Below are 22,851 nucleotides of genomic sequence, written 5' to 3' on the forward strand. Positions count from 1 at the left end.
GTTGACCTATAATATTTTTCCCAGCTATTCTCTTGTTCTGGTTGCTAAGGCTCTAATCCCAGGTCAAGCACTGCACTTACTTGGCAGGTCTCTTTAGTCTCCTTTAATCTGGAGACAGATCAGATAAGGAGGTGTGCAATGTCAGCTTGCCTCACTGTTGGTAGCACCTGTCAGGTCTCCCCAGGGTAAAGTAACCTTTTACTTTGATTCATATGAATGTCATGATCCCTTACAAACTTCACCAAGGGTGTCAGCATTATTGAGGGGCCTCACCTATGTCTACCATATCTGAGGGCTGAATAACTTCTTTGGGGAAATAAAAGACCCTTGTCCTGCTTTCTCAAGGTCCTGGCATGAGCCAAAGAATAGAATTTCCCCCAAACAACTTTTTTCCTTCAGGTATGGTGACAGAGAACTCCCCACTGGCTTTTGATCCTTAGGAGAGGCTGGGAGGTGGGGGCAGAGAAACCTCCACTCCATTTTCTACAGGAACAAGCTGAGGGAGGGCAAGCAACCCCCTCCCTGGGCTCCAGCCCTCTGTAGACTGGAGGGGGTTGGGAAGGAGGGTCCCAGGCAGACTTTGAGGGCAGATCTGAGGGCCTGGGCTGGTGCTGCCCTACCCCTGGCAGTTCCCCAGGTGCTGGATAGGGGTGCAGGAATTATTCTGCCAAATTTAGCATAAAAAATACAGCACATTGGGAGATGCTGGTGGCTCACGCCTGTAATCCTAGCTACTCAGGAGGCAGAGATCAGGAGGATCACGGTTCAAATTCAGCCAGGGCAAATCGATCTCAAGACTCTATCTCAAAAAAAACCATCACACAAAAAAAGGGCTAGCGGAGTGGCTTAAAAAAAAAAATCACACACCGTTAAATTATTTGTTCAGGTAAACAAAGAATCATGCTTTAGCATAAGTGTGTCCCAAACATTGCTTGGAACACATCTATACTAAAGGAGTTCTACTAAAACTTCAAATGTCTGGGTTGTTTGGACTAGCACTTGGGTTACCAGATAAAATATAGTTAAAGTTGAATTTCAGGCAAACAGTGAATTATTTTCTACCCAGATGTGGAGAAGGAATTACTTGGGGCAGGTGGAGGCGCTGGAAGTTGGTGGGGCCTTGAATGTCAGGCTGAGCTGCCCTCCAGGGAAGGGCGCAAGGGAAGGGCGCAAGCGAAGGGACCAATCAGGAGGCAGCTTCAGTGGCTGCCAGGCCAGTGTTTTGGAGATAAAAAAAAAAAAGAGCATTCAGGGGGGTAGGACCCATGTGGGGAGGAAGGGAGAGAGAGAGGGAGAGACAGAAAGAGAGAGGAGAGGAGAAGAGAGAGGAGAGAGAGAGAGAGAGAGGAGGGGAGAGGGAGAGGGAGAAAGAAGGAGGAAGAGGAGGAGGAGGAGAAGGAGGAGGAGGAGGAGGAGGAGGAGGAGGAGGAGGAGAAAAGGGAAGGAGGAGGAGGAGAAAGGAAGAAGGGGAGGGGGAGGAAAAGAGGAGGGAGGGAGAGGGAAGGAGGGGGAGGGGGAGGAAAGGAGAAAGAGAAGTAAAGGGAATGGGAAAGTTCCTTGATGCCCAGACTCAAGCATTACTAGTGGAATAGGATGGAATGCTTACCTGGGAAGGAGCTTCTGTAGGGAGAGGCACTGGGAAGGTAAGGTTGGCTCCAACATCACCAAGGCTGTCCTGAGGCCTCTTTTGTAGCCACATAGTCCAACCTGGTGCAATTTCCGAGCAAGCAGAGCTGGTCTTGTTGAAACAGGAATTGTATCTCTGTGCACTGTGTGGCAATCCTGGCAGGACTTCTCAGAAGTCATTCAGAGCGTCTCAGCCTGGAGGACCCATTTTGGGTCAAGAGGAATCTAGTCAAGATGGGGGAGCAAGCACTGGGCCAGCAAGCTGGAAAGCAAATTGCCTCTATCCAGGTGTCCATGCTTCACAGAGGCCAAGGCTCAGAGAGGAAAGTGCCTTGCCCAAGGTCACACAGCTGGAGAGGGATAACACTGGAGTGTGAACCTGGAATCTACTTGCTTCTGAAACAAGGCCTTCCCTACCTTGACCTCCTCCTGGAGTTTAGCATCTGGTTTTCCCCTTTGGTGTTGCTGGGTCTGGAGACATAAGGCAGGTGAGTATCCCATCCCCCCATGGCATGGCGAGCACCTGCATTCCTGCATCCTAAAGGAGAGATACAGATCTGCCACAGGGCTGATGAGCAAAATGCTCTCAAGATTGTTCCCTTCCCCCAAGAAAGGTGCTAACCAAACCAGTTCACCTGAGAAAGCCTGCGAATCCATGGCCAATGAGAAAAGCCCACCTAACCCAATTAGAATGTCCATAAAAACCCCAGCCTTCAACTGAGCAGCGAGCCACGGGCTTCTGGGCTCCGCTGCAGTACCTTAGCTGTAGCCGTTCCTTTCTCTCTAATAGATCCTACTTTATATACTGGCTTTGGCTCACAAGTCAATCAGCTGCCTCACGAGCCAGTTCTCTGGCCTGTGAAGGCAAGGACCCTCAACACTGGCAGGTAACAGTGTCTCCCTAGGCAGCCTAACAGGATTGACATGGGGATGGATCGGCAGGGAGGGAGGGTGCTCTGTGTCACCCCCTCCCTATAATGCTGTTTTCCCCAGAACACAAGTCCTCGATTTTGCTGGGTGACCTTGGGTGAATCACTCCTCTCGCTGGGCCTTATTTTCTGCTGCCATAAATGGGCCAAATCAAGGGAGACCTCCCAAAGGCCTCCCCCCATGTCTCAAAAAGGCATTTGAGCTACCACCCCAGATAGCTTTATTACACACACCACACATACAATACAAACTAGGGTTTGAACTCAAGGCCTCAGCTTGCTACACAGGTGCAATACCACTTGAGCCTCCAGGCCTTTTTGCTTTTGTTATTTTTCAAAAAGTTTCTCGTAGGCTCTCAAGTTTTGCCCAGGCTAATCTGGGCTTTGGTCCTCTTATTTATCTCTCCTGGGTGTTGAGATAACAGACACACGCTACATGCCCAGCTTATTGGTGGAGATGGGATCTGGCTAACTTTTTGCTCAGGCTGACCTTGAAAATCAGTCTTCCTGATCGCCTCTCAAATAGCTGGGATTGCAGGCATGAGACACCAGGCCCAGCTGCATTCCACATTCCTTTCTGAGCACCTAATACATGCAGGCACTGTTCTAGGTGCTTGGGGTACAGTAGTGATGCAGAGGGAAATAATACTTTTGAAAAGCTGACATTATAGTGAGGGAAAATAAACAAAAGAAAAAATAAACGTGCTGTCAAGTGGGCAAGGAAAGGCAGGGGGCAGATAGGAGTGGGAGGAGCTATTTTATGCAGGGTTTCTAAACCCTTTAGGGATGATACTAAAGCAAAGGGAGGTAAGGAAGCAAAGCCTGTTCATAACTGGGGAAAGAGCATTCCAGACAGATGAGAAAAGCAAGTGCAAAGGCCCATGGTGTCTTTAAGAAGCAGCCATCAGGCTAGGTATAGTGGTGCACTCCTGTAATCCCAGCACTCAGGAGGCTGAGGCAGAAGGATCAAAAGTTCAAGGCCAGCCTGGGCTACATAGTGAGATCCTGTCTAAAAATAAATAAAAATAAATTTCAAAAAACCCAGCAGCAACAATGATGTCAGTTGGTCCCATTAATAACAGTTTGATCATGTCTACCAGGTTTCTCCCTGTAAAGGTTCCTTTCCTCATCATATTGATCCACGGGAGCTGGGGGTGCAGCTCCCAAGTGGTAGAGCACTTGTTAGCATGCACAAAGTCATGGATTCAATCCCCAGTGCCACAAAAACCAACCAACAAACAAAGAAATAAAAGCAATCCAAGGAATAGTCCCTTGAGACTGTGCACCACGTGACTTGAATTAATCCTCACAGCAGCACTGTGGTGGTTTAAAAACATGTCTGCAGATGGGCACCCATAGCTTACACCTGTAATCCTAGCTACTCAGGAGGCAGAGATCAAGAGGATGGTGGTTCGAAGCCAGCCCAGTCAAATAGTTCTCGGGACCCTATCTCAAAAAAAAAAAAAAAAAAAAAAAAACACAAAACAGGTGGTGGAGTGGCTCAAGTGGTAAAGCACCTGTCTTACAAGCATGAGGGCCTGAGTTCAAAGCCCAGTGCAGGCCAAAAAAACAAGAAAAAAAACCACAAACATGTCTGCAAATTCTTTGACATGCTACCTATCAAGAGATAAGGATCTATGTCCCCTCTCTTTGAATCTGTTCCCTGTGACTGTTTTGCCAATAGAACATGTCAGAAGTGAGGCCATTGTTTTGTACCCAGCACCCAGGCTGTAAGAAATTTGTGGCTTCCACTTCCTGTTTCTTGGGATGCCTGCTCTTGAAATCCAGCCACCACGCTGTAAGGAAGCCTGGGCAGCCTGGAAGAAGCCCAGGAAGAGACAGGAACTGAGGTCTCCCCTGCTTAGCTCACGGAACCACCAGCCAACAGCCAGCAGTACCCTGTCAGCCATGGAAAGAGGCCATCTTGGAAGCAGGTCTGCCCCCAGGCGAGCCACCCTGACTGACACCGTGACCCTAACCCTTGGAGCAAAGACTTCCTACCTACCCTTATTAAACCCTGCCTAAATTTCAGATGCATGAGCAAATCAAAAAATTGTGCTTGTTTTATCTCATTTATTTATTTACTTGTTTACTTGTTTTTGCGGTATGGGGTTTGAACTCAGGGCTTTACGCCTGCTAGGGCTTCATGCCTGCTAGGTGATCTACCACTTGAGCCACTCCTCCAGCCCTCATGCTGGTTTTATACCCCTAAGTTTTAAAGAGTGTGGGTTTTTTTTTTTTTCAAACACAATAATAGTTAACTGGAACAAACCTCATGAAGTCTCCCCACTCCACAGATGAGGAACTGAGAGGACTAAAATACCTCACCCAAGGTCTCTCAACCAGTTGGTGGGAGGAATGGCATTTGAGACTAGTCCCTAATGTAGTTTGATGAGCAACAGCTCTAAATTTTAAGAAAGTCCAATTTATTTATCACTTTCGTGGTTAATATTTTGTATAGGCATGCCGTTTTGAAACATGATATTGTTTCACATGTGACTATAAAATCTCTTTTGAAGCCCACAGGATGGTGTCTTACAATGCCTGATGTTCCATCATGAAGTACAATTAGTATCTTTTTTTTTTAATGTGGTATTGAGACTTGAACTCAGGGCCCTCACCTTGAGTAACTCCACCAGTCCTATTTTTGTGAAGGGTTTTTCGAGACGGGGTCTTGCAGAACTATTTGCCCACGCTGGCTTGGAACCACAATCTTCCTGAGTAGCTAGGATTACAGGTGTGAGCCACAGACACCGGCTAGTAACTTATTATTTATTTATTTATTTCCGGTGGCATCCATCGGTGACCATTTAGTTCTAAGTTTTTCACTATTTTGAACCAAACTCTGGGCACCCTGTAGAATTGGTAAGGGTGACCTGGGGCTGTCTTGACTATGACTACAAACTGGCTGGCTTCAACCAGTAGAAATGTATCAGCTCACACTTGAGGAGGCCTGACGACGTCCAAACAGAAGCTGCTTCCCTCTGGGGAAACCTCCCCACACCCGGCTCCCAGCTTCCAGTGGTGGCCAGCACGCCTGGTGCCCTTGTCTGCTACCACTGTAACTCCAGTCTCTGCCCCCATTTTCCCATGGTCTTCTTCCTTATGTTCATGTCCTCTCCTCTCCTCATTAATACCTTCCAGTGGCACCAGTCATTGTTTCTTAGGGCACGGTCCACCCTAAAACCGGGACGATCTCTTCTTGAAATCTTTATATCTGCAAAGACCTTAATTCCAAACAAGTTCACACTCAGGTCCCACCGCGTTGGGGAGGAACCAGGGGTCGCAGAAGGTGTAGAATCCATAGAGCTCTGGTTGAAGAGCAGGTGTTTATTGAGGGCTTCCTGCGTGGCACACGCTGTTATAACCCATCTGTTAGTCCAATGTGAGTTATGGCCGGGGAAACTGAGGCAGCCAGTCATTCAGAAAAGTCACAGAGCTCACGAATGCCAGAGCAGACTGGAAGAGAGACTGGTTGATGTGTGTCCATGTTCTTGATGGGCTGCTTACCGGCTGGCATAGAAACCCAATTCAACCTAGCTAAGCAGGAAGGAATTCACGTGAAAGTCCCTCGGGTCGCTCATCAAATGGAAGAGGGGCCTTGGGAAAGGCTGGGGATGACTGCAGCCAAGGCCTCATCAGTCTTGCCAGGGCTCCCCACCTCTTGCCTCTATACCAAGGAATTCCGCTTCTCTAGCCATTCCACGCCTATTTGCATCTGGGCACCGCAACTCCTGGGCCCCGGAACCTATAGTTATCAGGTAGAGAATCCTCAGGAAGGATCCTGATTGGTCTGCTTTGTCACGTGTCAACCTTTGGCCCAATCAACGTGGCCGAGGGGTTGGCGCTCTCTAATTGGTCCAGTTTGGATCAGGTGACTGGCCTTTGGCCAATCACTCTGGTGAGGGAGGTGGGGGCAGGTGCGGAGCCAGTAACTCGCGCGGGGGTCCTAGAGCTGGTGCTGGGTGCAGGTCGGAGTGATCTCCAGGGGAATGGGCCCCACGCTGTGGTCACCAAGTGGAGTGAAAGTAAGCTGGCTGTCACCCCGTGGGCATCACCACAGGGTCCTAGAGCTGGATCCCCATTTCCCGCCCCAACTTGCTGGGTGACCTTGGGTAGTGGAGCGATGGGAAGGTGCCTAAAAAAGGCTGATTTCAAGCCGAGGAAAGAAGAAGCGAGGCAGCCGGAGATGAGCTGCCCTGTGCATGTGGCGGGCGGCTGGCACTTGGCCCGTGTGGCTCTGCTTTCTCTGGTGTCTCTTGTATTTCCCCTTCCCTTTCCCTCTGCTGCTGCCCCAAGGAAAGGGAGTGGCTGGCTGAGGCTGAGCAGCCTGCCGGGAGTGGGTGGGGAGGGCTCCCCGGCCGGGCAGAGCTCCTGAGCACCGGTGGAGAAAGAAGGGCTCCACCTCCTGCCCACGGGGGCGGACCCAGCGCTGGAGCAAGTGGGGAGAGGCCCCGGAAGGTCTGTAGGTGCCATAGCTCACCCCGCCCCCCAGGCGGGAGCTTGGGGCTTGACTGATGGCCACAGTGGATTTCAGGCTTCACTCTTTACCTCTGTGGGTTCTCCTGCAACAGGGCAAGATTTTTGTTATTGTTTTGTCTTTTTTAAATTATTGGGGTTTTTTTGTTTTGTTTTTTTGTTTTTTTTTTTACAAAAGGAATGAAAATGTTTTAAATAAACAGAAAATGCTGCGGTACATTCTTTCCAGTTTGTCTTAATGCATTTCAAGCAAAAGCCTTAGGTACATATGAAGTTTCCACTTTCAAAGAAAACCAAAGTACCCAAATTTCCTTACTATTGTAAAATAGTATCCCAGGAGTCCAAAAAGTATGTGTGAATATAGCAAAGCAAAGGCTAAGTTTAAATGTATCGTTTCATTAACTATATACAAAACATCTCGGTTATGTTTAAACTGTAACTAAATTTTATTTGAGACAGGGTCTTGCTATATAGCTCAGGCTGGCCTTGAACCCACTATGTAGCCCCAAGCTGGTCTCAAACTCAAAATCCTCCTGCCTTAGCCTCTTGAGTGCTGAGATTACAGGTTTGTTGTGTTTAACTGTTCTGATTCTAGGACGGCCCACACAGCCAGAGAAAAGGGGCTTTCAAGATGGATTTCGGCTATTAGTGAGGCAGGAGGGACCTGCGAAAATGATGCATGGGAACCAAAAGCCAAAAATTTAGATAAACAGTGTAGTAATGAGTAGCTTGACTAAAAGCAGACAGGCACTATTTCTTTGCTTTAAGCCTTATACTTCCTAAATAAGCTGCAACATTTAGAAAAAAAAAAGGAAGGGTGGAGAGCAGTTCTTTCCCTCTGACCTTGCCCTCTTGCTCAAATAATTAGTGTACTCTGAGACTGAGCAAGAATATCTTAGAAAAAAGATAAAAACCTTTGGATGGCTCATTTAATCACAAAAGTGTTTACAAAGAAAAATGTCTCAATCCTAGCTACTCAGAAGGCAGAGATCAGTCAGATTGCTGTTCCAGACCAGCTTGGACAAAAAGTGAGACCTCATCTCAAAAATAGCCAACACACACACAAAACAGGGCTGGTGGAGTGGCTCAAGTGGTAAAGCACCTGCCTAGCAAGCATGAGGCCCTGAGTTCAAACCCCAGTTATATATATGTATAACATAATGTACTAGTTATATGTAATTACAAGTATATATGCTTTACTCCCAACCCACTTTTTCACCATAAAATCCCTTGACATTCAAGCACTCAATCAGATGTGCCCACTCCCATGTCTGGGTTCTGTTCCATATATCTTGCCTTTGCTTTGCTTTACAAATAAACTTTCTTGGTCTCTACCTTGATATGTAGAGAAATTGGAACCCTCATTTTTTGCTGCTGGGAATGTGACATGGTGTGGCCACTTTGGAAAACAGTTTGGTAATTCCACTTCTAGGTATATGCACAAAGGAAATGAAGGCCGATGTTCACCCATGTTCATAGCAGCATTGTCTGTAAAAGCTGTTTATGAGACTGAAGAAAAATGGTGGACAGATCCAGGAGCGCACAGAGTGTGACTTACTGGGGACTTACCAACAGGTCCTGGCAGCAGCAAGACCAAGTAAATTCCTGAGATTTGGGTCATAAGGAGAGGCATATATATCAGCTAAGACAAAAGTGATTTCAACCAAGTTAGAGTGTATCTGCTTTGCCTCAAGCTAATACGCAAGAGTCCAGCACATTCCTGGTGCCGCGTCAGGTTGTGGCGCTCCACGTTACCACTGCAATGGTTTTGTTGTTGTTTTGGGCTGTACTGAACTCAGGGTCTTGCGCCACTCTGGCAACCCCGTAGTGGTTTTGTCTATTTATAGTTTGCTGGAAACTCTGCAGGAAAAACTGGCCAGGGTTACTCTTGGGCAGTCATGGAGATTATGACTCGAGATGGCTTCAGTCACATCACAAGCTGAATCCACACGTTTGTAGTCAAAGATGGAAACAACCTAACTCTCCATAAACTATACATTCATACCATAGAATGTTCTCCAGTAAGAATTGGCTTCTAATAAATTCTCCAATAAAGAGAACAAGGCTCTGGGAGAAATGACTGATTCTAGAACTAAATGATCCTGGAGCACCTTGTTGTGCTAGAGACTAAGGAAGCACTTAAACACAGGAACAAATACACACACACACACACACACACACACACACACACACACTATATTAAAGGGCACAGGCCAACTGAAAGAGATCCCAGCAGCCAAAGCTGGAACAATTGGAGCAACAACAAATAAATAGGTGTTGGATTACAACCCAAAAGGGGACAAAATTGAAAGATATGCCCATGAGTCTGTACTGACATAAATAATTGAAGAGCAGCAGAAAGGAGACCATCCCCCATGTAGGCAATTCAGCTTTTTATCAGTTGAGATGGGGTCTCTGGAACTTTTTGCCTTGAACTCTACCCTCTGAGTATAACAGGCATGAACCGCTGTGCCTGGCCTGTGACTTTTTCATTCAGCCATCCTGGTGGGTATGAAGTGGTATCTCGCTGTGGTTTTTGACTTGTTTCCCTGATGGTTATTGATGTGCTTATTGTGCATTCATACATCTTCTGTGGAGAAACAGCTATTCAAATCTGCCTGTTTTTAATTGGACTGTTAATTGTCCTGATCACCACACTCCTTGCTCTGCAGGGACCACAGCAGGGCCCTGTGAGTCTTGGGGCACCTCATCAGTCCTAACGGGTTTTGGTGGCCAGGTGTGGTATAAGAATTTGGTGAGCCAGGCGCCAGTAGCCTGTAATCCTAACTACTCAGGAAGCAGAGATCAGGAGGATTGTGGTTCGAAACCAGCCAGGGCAAATAGTTCCATGAGACCCTATCTTGAAAAAAACCCATCACAAAAATAGGGCTGATGGAGTGGCTCAAGGTGAAGACCCTGAGTTCAAGGCCCAGAACTGCAAATTAAAAAAAAAAAAGTGGTGAGAAGGATAAAGGGCCTTACATCTTGGAGGGTGGCCATCCTGACGTGAGGAATGGAGGGAACCAGAGGGCACACTGTCAACACAGTATGCTAGCAGTGGACCCTACCAGGAACACCTGGCTTTGCACAGGCTCCAGGAGAAGAGAAAGGTCCCATCCTATTTCTGGCCCCAAGGATGCTCCCAAGGCCCCTGTGGCACACAGAGGCAGGGTCTGGGCACCTGCTTGTCCCTCTCCAGTCCAGTCCTCCCACCTGAGTTACTTGCTTCCCAATATCCAGGGAGTTTGTCCCCAAACCAGTTTGTGCCTGTCCATTCATTCCCTCTGTTGTAACTGACTATAATGAAGTGTTATCTAAGCTGCTGAAACTTGAGGACCAACAGAAAAAGTGTGGTGGTTTCCATGGAAAAGCTCACATAGACAAGTTGCTTTAGAAGTGTCTGAAAATTAGGAGAGAGGATGAATGCTAAGTATACAAAATCTAGCAGGGCTCTGCAGTCAGGTGTCTTCTGAAGGCACTGAAGGTTCTAGCACCACTTTGGGGGAGGACTGGAGGCCACAGACACTGCTCTACGGGGTGGGGTATGCAAAAGACATGCTGGAGGCCTTGGCCTCCCGGGAGAGGTCTGGGCCCTCCTGCAACAGAGTCACAGGGACTGTCTACTTACACAGGTTAAAGCAAACTGTTTAAGGCATGCTTCCTCAATAGCTGACGCCTACAGGCCCCATGGTATAGGACAAAAACTCTGCTTCGTGGCAGTGTGCTGTCAGTGCACGGTACTGTGCGGGGAGATGAGAGCCCCACGCTCAGGAAGGGGATGGAGGGGTTGTCTGCCACCCCCTTGGACTCACACACCAGGCTGGGCAGCCGCCTTTCCCAGAGGCTGTGACTGAGACTCCAGAAGTACATGAGCATCCCCTACAGAGTCTTCCCTTGTTCTGGCTGCAGTCACAACAAGGGCCAGGATGGGAAAACACAAGGCAAGAGGAAATGAGTCCAGAACCCATGCTGGCGTGAGTCCTGGGAGTCAGCCTCCAGGACCCAGGCTCTTTTTTTTTTCATTTTTATTTTATTCATATGTGCATACAATGTTTGGGTCATTTCTCCCCCCTTCCCCCACACCCCCTTACCCCCCCCCTCCCCTACCCCCTTGCTACCCGGCAGAAACTATTTTGCCCTTATCTCTAATTTTGTTGTAGAGAGAGTATAAGCAATAATAGGAAGGAACAAGGGGTTTTTGCTGGTTGAGATAAGGATAGCTATACAGGGAGTTGACTCACATTGATTTCCCGTGCGTGGGTGTTACCTTCTAGGTTAATTCTTTTTGATCTAACCTTTTCTCTAGTTCCTGGTTCCCTTCTCCTATTGGCCTCTGTCGCTTTAAAGTATCTGCTTTAGTTTCTCTGCGTTGAGGGCAACAAATGCTATCTAGTTTTTTAGGTGTCTCACCTATCCTCATACCTCCCTTGTGTGCTCTCACTTTATCATGTGATCAAAGCAGGACCCAGGTTCTAAATGAAGTTGGGAGCTGGGACAAAGGAAGGAACACAAGTTCTGATGTCAGTTGGGCCTGATTTCAAATGCCTCCACCACTTCCTGTAATCCCAGGCATAGCCCATGGCTGGAATGTCCTTCCCAGTGGGCAGTATAGAGACTATGACCACACCCAACTCTCTGGGCCCCAGCTTCCTCCCCTTGGAGGGGCTGTGTTAAGGAATCCTCACAAGGAGAAAATAAGTAGCACCTGCCAGAAGTAAAGAGCTAAATTTGATGGAAATCCAGTAATTAAGCCCCAGGCAGTCCATGCCAGAGGCCTGAGCCTTGCCTCCTCTACTCAGAGGGTGTCCCAAAGGCAGTCAGGTGTCAGGCACCAAATAAGCCTTTCTCCTGGCCCTAAGCAGCAGGCAGGAAAGACTGAAAAAGGTGGGACAGAGGGCGTCTGTAGCTTTCTCTCCAAGGGAGTCTATACTACTTAGTGTCACATCCAGAGAGCACCAAAGGACACAGGAACACCACCCCGAGATGGGGGTGGGAGTACACTCCCACATTGAGTGAGCACGAAAGGGCTTGCTTGGTGAACCTGGAAGTCCCAACACAGAACAACTCAGGTGACTACGCCCTCTTAGAGAGCCCCTGGGGGTGGCCACCCACAGGTGTGTCAGTCTATCCAAAGTGGGACTTGTCACTTTGGGTTCTTGGCCAGTTCCTTGGAGTCTTGTTAGTAGAAAGCTAGTCTCATGATCAGCCTGGGCTGGGGATATCCAGAGCAGAGGACAACCCGCTGTCCTGTCCACCCCTACTGTCCTATCTAGAAACAGCCCCTCTCACACCAGGGTTCCTTCCCTCCCCACATTGCAGGAGGCCTCTGAGGCCTGGCCTGGACTTCACTGGGTGGCTGAGGATCCTGGGACCTCAGGCACAGACATAGGTGACCATAGAGAGAGGTGGGATCAATGAGGACACAAAAGAGGAGGGTGGGCCTGAGACCCTGTGAGCAGCCCCACAAGGTCACAGGCCAGGTTTGGAGCACAGACGGGGTACAAGGAGGCATTCTGGAGGTGGAGGAGGCAAGGGGCACATGGCTAAGGGCTCATCTTTCCAGGGAGGCCAGCACGGTTGGGGTGCAGTCTGCTTGGCCCCACTCAGGCAGGCAGAGCCCTAAGACCACCATCAGCCCAGACCTGGCTTCGCTTCAGCTCAGGCTTCTTCTCCTAGCCTCAGAGTTGTGGGCAGGATGGAGTTGACGGTAGCCAAAGATGACACCTGAGCTCTGCCCAGGCTCAGGGTAGGGCATGGAGGAGGAGCTGGGCAGAGCAATGGCTATGAGTTTGACTCTGGGAAGCAGTGGGTCCCTGAGTGAAGACATGTAGACTGCCTTCTGGGTCAGAGATGTCTCTGCATAGCTCCTGTCACAGCCTTATCATGAAAACCATCCCCCACCCTGATCTCTCTGCCTGGAGAGCTGACTGAGGCCACCAGCGCCCCCACGTGAATAGTTTGAGAATGACTGAAAGCTGAAAAAGAGGAAACTGATAGATCCCTTGGATCCCAGATCAGGAGGAAGTCAGGGCCTGGAGCAGCCTCAGGACTCTCCCTGTCTCTTGATTCTACTTCCCTGCTTCGGGTCCTCAGGCAGCTCACTCGGACATCAGTTTTGCCACAAGTAAAAGCAGTATTCAATCCCTCAGATAATGGGATCCCTCCCTACATCTCTATACTGTTTATTTTCACGGGGTGGTGGTGACAGGATGACACAGACCACCCAGAAGATGAGACCCAGAAGTCTCACATGCCAACTTTGCGCTCAAAGGCAAGGGGCTCTGTCCCCACCGACATCCTTGTCTCCATCCCTTGCCTGGTTGCTCTCACCCTGGACCCAGCACAGCTAGGCGGACTTGGCTCAGCTGCTCCAGGGGCCCCACTCTGTATCCTCTGCTTTGAAACTCAAACAGGTCATGAGGTTTTGGTTTGAAGGAGTAATCCATTTACATGGCGAAGAAATTCCAACAGTCCAGATGTTGGAAGGAGTTAGCCATCTCCACACATCTGTTCAGTTGACATGTTGATTTCAAACTTAAAATCCCTCCAGGGCACATGCAGCAAGCCAAAGGATTTTTTTTTTTTTTGGTGGTACTGGGGCTTGTAGGCAGGCGTTCTACCACCTGAGCCACTCTACCAGCCCTACTTTGTATTGGGTTTTTTCGAAATAGGGTCTCAAAAACTATCTTGCCTCGGGCTGGCTTCCAACTCCGATCCTCTGGTCTCTGCCTCCAGAGTAGTTAGGATTACAGGCGTGAGCCAGAATTCTTTTGGGAGGGGTGTTCTTCATGTACCACGGCTGGGAAAGAACCTTGCCCAGGGACTGTAGAGAACCTGACAAACTATGAAGTAATGCTTATCTTCCACCAGCTTCTATGTCTCTCCCCCATGGCGTATCTCTCGGTACTACACCTAGAATTTATCTTTGTCCATTGGTCTTATCACTCCTTCACGGATTGACCGCCTTTTGTCTAAAATGTAAGAAGCACCGTGTTTTGATTATGTCTTCCGACTTCACTGTCTTACGAAGATTCCTGAGTACACGTAAAGTGCATATAAACATTTATGATTTTCTCTTGCTAATCGGCTCTTGTATTCGCTGGGTTCCTGTGCAGTGGAAAAGCACACAGAAGAGCTAAGGGGGAAATAGAGGGGACACCCCCACCCTACACATTCCTTATCTTTTCCTTCCTGAGCAGTTCAGTCCCAAAGCTCTAGATAGAGCTGAGTGGGGACCGGAGACATCTGTTTGTGTGACATCCTAGTGTGGGTGCACAGGTTCAAAGCCTGAGTGAAGAGGACAGGTGGGGGGAAGGGCAACTATTGGAATAGGGTGTTGGAGCCACCATGGGGTGAGGAAGCGGTGTCCAATAGCACAAGAATCCCAGATGTGGTTTCTTCTTATTCTAAAATAAACTTCCTTCCTTCCTTTCTTTCTTTTTTTTTTTTTCTTTTTTGTTTCTGTTTTCTTTGGTGGGACTAGAGTGTAAACTGTGTAAACTTAGGGATTCATGCTTGCAAAGCAGGTGCTCTACCATTCCAGTCCATTTTGCTTTGGTTATTTTGGAGATGGGGGTGGTCTCTAGAACTATTTGACCAGGCTGGTCTTGAACCAGAACCCTCTCCATCTCAGTCTCCCAGGTAGCTAAGGATTACAGGCATGAGTCATAGGTACCTGATTCTTCCTTCCCTTTTGGAGGGAGAGTTGGCCTTTGCTACTTAATTTATGTTGATACGTGCCACCTGCTAGGACATGGTGAGGTCTCAGCATTGCTTCTATGACATTGCTACCAGAGGTGCATGACCTGAATCTAACTGTGAGGAAACACCAGACAGACCCAAATTGCGTGACATTCTGCAACAAGTCATTGACCAGATGGCTGAAATCTTGGGCTTGGTGGGCCATATGGCTCCTGTTGACACTGCTTGATTCTGCCCTGGCATGACCAGGCAGCCACAGACCAAGCATAAACAAATGAACTTGGCTGTGCTCCAACGCAGCTTTACTCACAGATCAGAGGCCAAAAGTGTCAAAGATAAAACTTCAACAAATTTACTTGAAAGATCTAACTAGCTTTTATTAGCGACTCATGAGGATGGTCAGGCTGCAAAATAGAACAGGTGCCCTGGTGAGCTGATCTGGCAGAGGAGGTGGGCTCTGTAGTCAGGAAGGGCCAAAGAAAGCAGAAACAAGGAACTAAAAGTACCCTGTGGTTTCAAAGTTACTTTTCCCATAGGGTTAAAACAGAGGGGACTTCCGTATCATACCACCTGAGGCCTGCAGGCTCAGGTGAACTGGGGCCCTTCTGATTGGGCACTGTAACTCTTCTGTTTTGGTGCAAAACTGGCCCATCTCAAAGATCAGTTTGATTAGCAAGCACTTAGCATGAGTGATTTCACTTTGGTGAGGTCTGGTCTACTGGGGCTTTGTCCAGGAGCTCCGTGCAAAACTACGGCCAGTAGAACTTTACTTGCAGGCCCTAGGGGATCAGTATTAGCTCCTGACTGTGTGTCTGTAGGAAATCACATGGACATGTTTGGGAGTGATGGAGCACTGGGTTGCAGCTTAACCTTCTATGGTTTGCGGAGTGGTGGTGGGAAGTTCTTTTCACTGCATGCAATTGTTTGAAACAAAAAAAGGTTGTGAGGGAAAGAGTGAGACTCCCAAGCTCCCCTCTTCAGGAGTGCATGCTCTGAAACCCCCATAAATGGCAGCAGACCATGCACCCCATTTCCTTCTACAGCTCTCTTCTCTGCCTCCCGGTATGTCACTGGACACGCGCTTTCTTTGTTCCAGCCACCTGCCATCCCATTTTACTGTTAGGAACTCACTTGTTTAACCGGATTTGAGGAAATGTCAGTCATTTCCTGAGTGGCTTGAAAGCAAAGCATCCATGACACTTACCTGTACACAGACTTCTCACCAGCTCCCCAGCCTTGCCCCTCTGCCTTGCCCCTGAGTTGTTTCTTTTTTTCAGTACTGGAGCTTGAACTCAGGGCCTTCACCTTGAGCCACTCTACCAGCCCTACTTTTGTGAAGGTTTTTCGAGATAGGGTCTTGCAAAACTATTTGCCCAGGCTGGCTTTGAACCACGATCCTCCTGATCTCTGCCTCCTGAGTAGCTAGAATTATAGGCATGAGCCACTGGCACCCAGCTCCCCTGACTTGTTTCTATGTGGACTCTTTCTTCAGGAAGCCTTGCCTTCCCAGTTCCAGGTCTAGTCCTGGTCTTGGTGCTCATCTCAGTTCATGGTCATCTTGGGTTTAACTCCCCATCATTTGTGAGGGCTGAAAACTGTCTCACTCACTCTGTGTTCCTAGCACCTATGTGCTGGGGTGGGGGGGGTGAGGGTGTCACCAGGCATGAGGAAAGGGCAAGGGAAGGGAGGGATAAGACTGAGGGCAATGTGATAGAAAATGAGCTCCAGGAAGGAGGCTGGGGCCCAGCTGCAGGTAACCTTGAAGGTTATACCCCATGCACCCCTGCTTCTTAGAGGGAGCAATTTGCATCCAGGCCCCACTTACAGCTGGCCCTCAAGGGCCAGCTCTGTCCTGCAGTCTGTGACACGGGACCTATTAAAGACAGGGCTTTCCCTATCTTTATCTTTCAACACTGTGACACCATGAGGGGGGTTCCCACTCACCAACCAAGCCATCAGCCTCCAGTGGACACCAGCTGTGTCTTCTAATTCGTTTGATTTTGACACCATATACCTGGGACAGTGTTAGGACCCACACTTGTGACTCCATCCCACAAGGTGCCCCCCTTCAGATTCCATCAGAAGCCCCAAGTTGTGATCTGTGCTTCTGCCCAACCAGCTATAAATCAGCATTCCCAAGGCCCCCCTCCCTGCATTTGATTAATTTGCAAGAGTGGCTCCTAGACATTTACCAATTTATCATGAGGATATCACCGAGGGTACAGACGAGTGACCAGATGGAAGAGATGCACAGGTTGAGGCTTGCGGGAGGGGCCCAGACTCCATGCCACCCCAGCTCACCCTTCTCTCAGCACCTCCAGGTGTTCAATAGCCCAGAGGCTCCCTGAACTCCAGTCCTTTGGGTTTTATGGAGGCACCAGAGCTGGGTGTGGCACTGGCAGAACTGGGCTGGGCCTGAGATGGGGGCTGGGGAGGAAAGAGGATGGCTGCTTACTGCACAACAGCTACATGTGGGGGTCAGAGGTTCCCTGACCCTCCGGCCTGCCCAGTGCCTCCATTTGCCCTAGGCCTGTCTCCTGTGGCTTTAAGCAATGCTCCTGGGTAAGATGTGTGACCGCTGAGCTGGGCCAGCTTCACCTGCAGGAGAGCCAGGCAAAGGGGCTGCAGAGGCTGTGCAAACTGTGGGTAAGGGCCAGGTGAATTCTGTGGGGAACCAGGGCACAGGGATGTCCTGGGGGCTTGCAAGGTCACAAGCATTCAGAACAGGATGAACTGGAGTAGGGACAAAAGCATGGACTCAAAGAAAGGGACAGAGCTCTGTCACCTTCCCTTTTGCCCAAGTGACTGTGGTCAAGGCACTCTATCTCTTGGTGTCTCACTTAGTGGACTGGAAAAACTCATATTTTTTCCCAAAAGTATTGATTATAAGAGAAACACCAAATGACTATTCTGAGAGATGCTAAGGGAGTACTTGAGAAAAAACAACATCCATTCCTAATTTCAAAAAATACTTTCTATTCACTTTTGATTTTTTTGAGATAGGATCTCACTATGCAGCCCAGACTGCCCTCAAACTAGAGATCTTCCTGCCTCTGCCTTCTAAGTTTGGGATTATGGATGTGTATTACCATGCCTGCCCCCCTACACACAAAAAAGATTTTATTGAAATAAGAATGAGTTTTTTAAAAAAATTAAATAAAATAGGAATAAGTTTTAGGCTTCAATGTGATTTAAAAAAAATAAGCATCTGACATGAGACTCTGGCTTCTACTCAGTGGCGAAGTGCATTAGATGCACTCCTGTTAAGTGTAGGCCAAGGATTCCCATCATCGTTACTACTGACCAGTGTTCCAGGGGAATGGACCATGCAATTAGCCAGGAAAACCAAATATGAGGGATGAGTGTCAGCCAGGCACAGGCAAAACTCCACTGTTAGATTATTACTTGGAAAGGCTAAAAGAGTCAATTAGAAAAACTATCAGACAATTTAATGACACTAGAAAGAAAGTAATACTTAAAAATCACTGGAAGACTGAGATCAGGAAGACCAAGGTTTGAGGAGAGCTCAGGCAAATAGATCATGAAATCCCGTCTCCAAAATAACCAGAGCAAAATGGACTGGAGCTGTGGCTCAAGTGGTAGAACATCTGCTTTGCAAACACAAAGCCCTGAGTTCAAACCCTATGAAGGACTGAAGGACAGACTGCAGAAGGTCCCAAAAGATGATAAGTGGTCAAGGAGACACTTCTCCTTCCTAGGAAACTCCCATTTGCATCTGAAAGGCATCTCCGCCATCAGGCAATGCAAAAAGGCTATAAAACCCCACTCCCTACCCTGGCCCACAGGACCACCGGTTTCCAGATCCCCCTGCATTCTCCAATATGCAGTCTTTCTCTTCTCTTCTCTACAAATAAAATCTTTCCGACCTCTGCTGTTGGAGTCCGCCTGTGCTTTCATCCTCAGAGCAGGCTCAAGAACCCTGAGCACCTGAAATTCCTGCACATGTCATCCATGCATCATATTTGGCGATGCACAAAGGGACCAGCTGTCACCTGAGGTCGGTGTAGGTTGTGCCAAAGTGGGAAAGACTGCCTAGGAATGTGACTGTGAGCGTCCCGCACTCTGGTGGAGTCTGTTTTCCAGGAGAGACCCCCCACCATGGCCTAGCTACAGTGGAACTCTCTGGTCAACCTTTTCTCCCTCTCTCTCTGTCTTGTTAAGGAGGGTTTCTTCCTTGGGAAACAGGAAAAGCTCCAAGCTTTTTTTTTTTTGTTTTTTGTTTTTCCAAGCAATCTGAGGAAACTCGGATGCCAGGCAGGGATTATACCACACTGCCAATGCTACCTGGGCGGAATCAGACTTCAGTGCACCGAGGCTTTTTCTTTTATCCTCTCCTCAAATGCTAACTCTCTCTTTCAAGATCTGACCAGCTTAAGGAGAGGTCCGAAAACTGCTGGTGGAAAGGAAAGTTCCAAAAGCCACAAAAGGTGTTCTGGCCGGGGCACTCCCCGGTGTCACCCAAAGTCTGAAAATGCAACTTCCTGACCCACCCTGAGGCCCCAAAGGCGGCTAAGTCTTGGGCCCCTCCAGCCATGTCCACAGCAAACAGACAATCAGATCTCTTACACTTCCTTCATGGTTTCTGTGGCCTGAGAGTGGAGGTCACCTCTTGCCTCCAGTGCTCCAGTACTGCCCTGGGGCAGGATCGACCTGGACAGCAGGGATGATCAATAATCCTTCATGCATTGAGCCTGGAAACTCTCTTTTCCCCCAACCCTCAGCCTCTCCTTCTCCTTTCCCAGGCAGTTCAGGATGAGTGCCCCGTCCCCCCCTTTGCTCTAAATAGCAGTGAGCTTCTTTCTTCAGGGAGTTTGGGAAAAATCCCTACAGGCACCAGAAAGTGCTAGTCTCCAATTTAGGTTTAACTCTTTGTCAAGCATCAGATTAGTTAAACGGGTTCCACAGCCTGCCCTCAGGGAAAGAAAAAAAAAAAAAACAGTTAAAAGGCAAAAACCTCAGGTCTCCATTTTTTTGCCCCTTACTGGAGCAAAAGCCACCAAATGCTCTCTCTCTCTCCTTTCATAGAAAGCATATATGCCTCACAGAATATATAGGGGGACAAAAGTCTACTTCATCAGGAATTCCCATCCATGCCTCTAAAGGGGTCCTCCTTCTGGCCATGCAAGCCCTCTTGGTTACTTTGATAGTTATTTTTTAATTACAAGCGTTCAGCTGGTAGAGGAGAACCAGGCCTACCTGGGTCGCAGGGCAAACAGGAAAGTCAAAATAGATGAGAGATTGGTCAAAGATCATCTCAGGGGGTGGGTGCAACTGAGATATCTGTAAATCCTCCATGGCTTTACCCACAAGCAGCAGTGGAAGGAGCAAGGGAGAGCAGGACGCCCTCTCCCACTAGAGTTTCTCCTCATCTGGGGACACCTAGATAAAAGGAGAAACCTCTGTTAAGGTGACCAATTTTCCCCTGTTTCCCTTTTTAGATGGGGAATCAGGCCTCAAGGATCCAGGAAGGACCCCCCTTGCCTGCTTATTAAAACATTGGAAAGATCTTGATCCAGAAAGTCTTCAGCAAAAGTGACTCAAGTTTTACTGCACCCAGACTTGGCCACAGTATCCTCTGGGAGATGAGGAAAGATTGCCAGAAGGAGGGAGCATTAATTATAATACCATTCATCAATTAGATATGTTCTGTAAAAAGGAGGGAAAGTGGACCGAAGTTCCATACATTCAATTGTTCTTTTTCCTAAGAGACCACCCAAAATGGCTAAACAAATGCAGGCTAAATACCCAGACCATGGTAACCCTTTGCAAAAAGCCCCCAAACCCCCTTGAACCAAAAAACCTATCTAATGCTCCATCAGCTCCACCTCTCCCCCCTTACCCAGCCACCTCACACACCAGACATCCTCCCACAGGACTACCCCCTCCTGTTAATTCCTGGAGGGGACAGAGCTCATGTTCCTTTTGAGTGAGTGAACTTAAAGAAATAAAAAAGGATTTAGGAAATTACGCAGAAAACCCAGATCAGTACATCCAGGCATTTAGAGAAGTCAGCCAAAACTTTGAACTGAGCTGGAAAGATGTACTGCTATTGCTATCTCAGACCCTCACTTCTCTGGAGAAACAGTGGTTCGAGATCAGGCAGTCACAGCTGGAGACAATTATCACTTAGATAAAAGCGGCCCTACAGGCCTGTCTCAGACTGGACCTTCATCGGAGGAGGAGGAGGGAGGGAGAAGAAAGACAAAGACATTGGATACCTAAAAGGGAACCTAAGTGGGACCCATTTCTGTCACTCCTTTTTAATTGTCCCAGAACCCCCTACTCCTCTGCTAGGGCGAGACCTTCTATCTAAATTGGGGGTACAGCTCCTTTTACCCCCAGGAGAGTACTTTTGCTTGCCCCTAATAGAGGAATAAGTAGACCCCACGGTGTGGACGGATGGACACACTGTGGGACGGCACGAACAGCTGCCCCAGTCCTAATTCATCTCAAGGACCCCTCCTGATTTCCCCATCAAAAACAATATCCTTTAAAGCCAGATGTTAAGGAGGGGTAATTCCCATAATCAAAGACTTAAAGAGACAGGGACTGCTAATAGAATGCTCCAGCCCATGTAATACTCCTATTCTCGGTGTCAGGAAGGGACCTAACAAATGGAGGCTCGTCCAGGATCTCCGCCTGATAATGAAGCAGTGGTGCCTCTCCTGTAGTTCCAAATCCCTATATGCTTTTAGCCCAAATACCTCAGGGTACCGCTTACTACTCTGTCCTGGATTTAAAAGATGCCTTCTTTTGCATTCCCTTACACCCTAAAAGTCAACCTATCTTTGCCTTTGAGGACCCCACAAGAAAATCTGGACAGGTCACTTGGACTGTCCTCCCCTGGGATTCAGAGACAGCCCCCACCTCTCTGGGTTAGCTCTAACCCAAGACTTGGCAGAGTGGCGATATCCACAAGCTACTCTGCTACAATATGTAGATGACCTCCTACTCTATGGACCAAATGAGCCTGTCATTTCACGAGCCACTGAGTCCTTACTAAACTTCTTAGCAGATAGAGGTTATAAGATCTCTAAAGAAAAAGCCCAATTGTGTCAATCTAGGGTTACACATTTAGGTCTTGTCCTGGAGAAAGAAATGAGATCTCTAGGAGAAGACAGAATCCGTCCAATCCTGACATTTCCTCTACCTAAAACTCTAAAACAATTGAGGTCCTTTTTGGGGGGTCACAGGATACTGTAGAATTTGGATCCTGGGATATGCAGACCTAGCCAGGCCCTTATATCAAATCCTTAAGGAAGCGCAGAAGGATCCCCAGCCCTTTATTGAATGGGATGACAAGTCAGAAAATGCATTCCACAGGTTAGAAAAGGCTCTATGACAGCTCCCGCCCTGGGTCTCCCTGTTCAAGACAAGTTTCAATTATATGTCTATGAAAAGGGAGGACTGGCCTTGGGCGTGGTGACTCAGCTCCGGGGCATCACTCCCCAGCCAGTAGGTTACTTAAAAAAGAGTTAATCAGGTAGCCAAGGGATGGCCAGGATGCCTCAGAGCAATGGCTGCAGTAAGCCTTCTAGTGCCTGAAGCTCAGAAACTTATCCTAAACCACTCCCTAGGTTTATACCCCACATGACCTAGGGGGAATTTTAAACTCAAAAGGAGAACTTTGGCTATCTGACAGCTGTCTACTTAAATACCAGGCCCAGCTTCTGGGAGGGACGGAAATAACTTTAAGGACCTGTCAGAGCCTAAATCCTGCATCCCTTCTACCAGAGGCAGAGGGAAATCCTGAGTGGGGAGGTACTTACGGAAAATTACGCTGCCCAACCTGACTTAACTGATTGGCCCTTAAAAAACCCAGATCTAGAATTATACACTGATGACAGTTCCTTTGTCAAGAATGGTGTCAGACATGCAGGGTTTACAGTTGTGACAGAATTTGGCATCCTCAAATCAGGTCCTCTTCCTCCTAATACAAGTGCTCAATTGGCAGAATTAGTGGCCCTAACAGAAGCCCTAAGACTGTCAAAAGAACAGAGAGTCAGCATCTATACAGATTCTAAGTATGCCTTCCTGATCCTGCAGGCTCTTGCAGGCATCTGGAAGGAAAGGGGAGTACAAACTACAACAGGAA

At 48.2% G+C, this 22,851-nt stretch overlaps 1 long non-coding RNA gene across 1 annotated transcript; it reads left to right on the plus strand.

Annotated features, from left to right (window-relative positions):
• The first annotated feature begins 1,975 nt into the window (after positions 1 to 1,975).
• On the plus strand, positions 1,976 to 4,586 carry LOC141425858 (uncharacterized). Its single transcript, XR_012451021.1, has 2 exons — positions 1,976 to 2,114; positions 4,276 to 4,586. It is a non-coding gene; the product is annotated as an uncharacterized lncRNA (long non-coding RNA).
• Positions 4,587 to 22,851: the final 18,265 nt, after the last annotated feature.

The sequence above is a fragment of the Castor canadensis genome, chromosome 8 (genome assembly GCF_047511655.1).
Source record: "Castor canadensis chromosome 8, mCasCan1.hap1v2, whole genome shotgun sequence".
NCBI classification, from domain to species: Eukaryota; Metazoa; Chordata; class Mammalia; order Rodentia; family Castoridae; genus Castor; species Castor canadensis.